The sequence below is a fragment of the Zeugodacus cucurbitae genome, chromosome X (genome assembly GCF_028554725.1).
Source record: "Zeugodacus cucurbitae isolate PBARC_wt_2022May chromosome X, idZeuCucr1.2, whole genome shotgun sequence".
NCBI classification, from domain to species: Eukaryota; Metazoa; Arthropoda; class Insecta; order Diptera; family Tephritidae; genus Zeugodacus; species Zeugodacus cucurbitae.
In genome coordinates, this window is record NC_071672.1 from 2,802,173 (window position 1) to 2,806,163 (window position 3,991).

Genomic DNA, 3,991 nt, shown 5'->3' on the forward strand with positions numbered 1-3,991 from the left:
TGTATGAATTCATAAACTTAGTACTTATATGAAAATTAATTACTTGTAGGAATTCATAAACTTAGTATCTATACGAAAATTATGTAGTATTTATATGAAAATTAATTAGTATTTATATGAATTCATAAACTTAGTATCTATATGAAAATTATTTAGTATTTATATGAAAATTATTTAGTATTTATATGAAAATTAATTAGTACTTATATGAAAATTATTTAGTTGTATGAATTCATACACTTAGTACTTATATGAAAATTAATTACTTGTAGGAATTCATAAACTTAGTATCTATACGAAAATTATGTAGTATTTATATGAAAATTAATTAGTATTTATATGAAAATTAATTAGTAATTATATGAAAATTAATTACTTGTATGAATTCATACAATTAGTATTTATATGAAAATTAATTAGTACTTTTATGAAAATTATTTACTTGTATGAATTCATAAACTTAGTATCTATATGAAAATTATTTAGTATTTATATGAAAATTATTTAGTATTTATATGAAAATTTTTTACTTGTATGAATTCATAAATAATAATAAGAAATAATAAGAAGAATAATCTCAATTAATAACATTTCACTATTAACAAAATTATTTCTATTTAAACCAACTGTAGCAAACCAGGAATAAATTTTTTTGCTCTCATTTATATATTACACTTAAATACTTTTATATTTATATGAAAAAAAATTTCATATAAGTACTAAGTATGCAATTTCATACAAGTATTAAAATTTTCATACAAGTACTAATATCAAAGTTTCATACAACATATATGTTTTCTGCCACGTACACCTCACCAACCCGAAATCGTATGGAAAAAATCTTTTTAACCATATAAAAGTTTTAAATTCATATATACACAAGTAATTTATATCATTTTCTACCAGCATTATGCTTATAAGAAATATTATATATATATATATTTGGCGTAGTAACCGCTTTAAGCGATTATAGCCGAATCCACCAGAGCGCGCCACTCATTCCTCCTTTTTGCTTTTTGGCGCCAACTGGAAACACCAAGTGAAGCCAGGTCACTTTGCACTTGGTCTTTCCACCGGAGTGGAGGTCGTCCTCTTCCGCGGCTTCCTCCAGCGGGTACTGCATCGAATACTTTCAGAGCTGGAGTGTTTTCTTCCATCCGTACAACATGACCTAGCCAGCGTAGCCGCTGTCTTTTTATTCGCTGAACTATGTCAATGTCGTCGTATAAATCGTACAGCTCATCGTTCCATCGTCTGCGGTATTCGCCGTTGCCAATGTTTAGAGGACCATAAATCTTGCGCAAAACCTTTCTCTCGAAAACCCCAAGAGTCGTCTCAATTTCAATTGCCTACTCAGTCCAAAGTAGCACCTGTTGGCAAGAGTGATTCTGCGTTGGATTTCAAGGCTGACATTGTTGGTGTTGTTAATGCTGGTTCCCAGATAAACGAAATTATCTACAACTTCAAAGTTATGACTGTCAACAGTGACGTGGGAGCCAAGACGCGAGTGCGCTGACTGTTTGTTTGATGACAGGAGATATTTCGTCTTGTCCTCATTCACCACCAGACCCATACGCTTCGCTTCTTTATCTAGTCTGGAAAACGCAGAACAAACGGCGCGGTTGTTGCTTCCGATGATATCAATATCATCGGCATACGCCAGGAGCTGTACACTCTTGTAGAAGATTGTACCCTCTCTATTTAGTTCTGCAGCTCGTATTATTTTTTCCAGCAATAGATTGAAGAAGTCGCACGATAGTGAGTCACCCTGTCTGAAGCCTCGTTTGGTATCGAACGGCTCGGAGAGGTCCTTCCCGATCCTGACGGAGCTTTTGGTGTTGCTCAACGTCAGCTTACATAGCCGTATTAGTTTTGCAGGGATACCAAATTCAGACATCGCGGCATAAAGGCAGCTCCTTTTCGTGCTATCGAAGGCAGCTTTAAAATCGATAAAAAGATGGTGGGTATCGATTCTTCTCTCTCGGGTCTTTTCCAAGATTTGGCGCATGGTGAATATCTGGTCCATTGTAGATTTTCCAGGTCTAAAGCCACACTGATAAGGTCCAATCAGTTCGTTGACGGTGGGCTTTAGTCTTTCACACAATACGCTCGACAAAACCTTATATGCGATATTGAGGAGACTTATACCACGGTAGTTGGCGCAGATTGTGGGGTCTCCCTTCTTATGGATTGGGCAGAGCACACTAAGATTCCAATCGTCAGGCATGCTTTCTTCCGACCATATTCTACAAAGAAGCTGATGCATGCACCTTATCAGTTCTTCGCCGCCGTATTTGAATAGCTCGGCCGGTAATCCATCGGCCCCCGCCGCTTTGTTGTTCTTCAAGCGGGTAATTGCTATTCGAATTTCTTCATGGTCGGGTAATGGAACATCTATTCCATCGTCATCGATTGGGGAATCGGGTTCGCCATCTCCTGGTGTTGTACTTTCACTGCCATTGAGCAGGTCGGAGAAGTGTTCCCTCCATAATCCCAGTGTGCTCTGGACATCCGTTACCAGATAACCTTCTCGGTCCCTACATGATAATGCTCCGGTCTTGAAACCTTCTGTTAATCGCCTCATCTTTTCATAAAATTTTCGAGCATTACCCATGTCGGCCAGCTTTTCAAGCTTTTCATACTCACGCATTTCGGCCTCTTTCTTTTTACGTCTGCAAATGCGTCTCGCTTCCCTCTTCAGTTCTCGATATCTAGGGGGATGGGGTCATATGTAGAAGTTCACGCAAGTGAGGAAAGTTTCTGATTGCCATTCACTTGGGAGTGGCCAGGAACGATTCTTTTGCATATGACTCAAGCAGCTCACGACTTCCGGTTTTAGACCAAGTATCCCCTGGGTAGCTAACAGACATCCGTTTGGAGGCGAGCTAAAGTGAGAAGGCGAAGCCCGCTTGTGCGGTTGTGCGTAGGGCTTGGGACCCACCACATAAAAACGAATAACCAGTGAATAAGATAAGAAATATTACAACATCAAAAATAGCTTAACATTTATTTTTTTTTTTTAATTTTTTGTACTTATATGAAAATTATTTAGTTGTATGAATTCATACATTTAGTACTTATATGAAAATTAATTACTTGTATGAATTCATAAACTTAGTACTTATATGAAAATTAATTACTTGTAGGAATTCATAAACTTAGTATCTATACGAAAATTATGTAGTATTTATATGAAAATTAATTAGTATTTATATGAAAATTAATTACTTGTATGAATTCATACAATTAGTATTTATATGAAAATTAATTAGTACTTATATGAAAATTATTTACTTGTATGAATTCATAAACTTAGTATCTATATGAAAATTATTTAGTATTTATATGAAAATTATTTAGTATTTATATGAAAATTAATTAGTACTTATATGAAAATTATTTAGTTGTATGAATTCATACACTTAGTACTTATATGAAAATTAATTACTTGTAGGAATTCATAAACTTAGTATCTATACGAAAATTATGTAGTATTTATATGAAAATTAATTAGTATTTATATGAAAATTAATTAGTAATTATATGAAAATTAATTACTTGTATGAATTCATACAATTAGTATTTATATGAAAATTAATTAGTACTTTTATGAAAATTATTTACTTGTATGAATTCATAAACTTAGTATCTATATGAAAATTATTTAGTATTTATATGAAAATTATTTAGTATTTATATGAAAATTTTTTACTTGTATGAATTCATAAACTTAGTACTTATAGGAAAATTATTTAGTATCTATATGAAAATAATTTAGTATTTATATGAAAATTATTTACTTGCATGAATTCATACAATTAGTATTTATATGCAATTTTTTTACTTGTATGAATTCATAAATTTAGTATCTATATGAAAATTATTTAGTATTTATATGAAATTTTTTTACTTGTACGAATTCATAAACTTAGTACCTATATGAAAATTATTTAGTATTTATATGAAAATTATTTACTTGCATGAATTCATA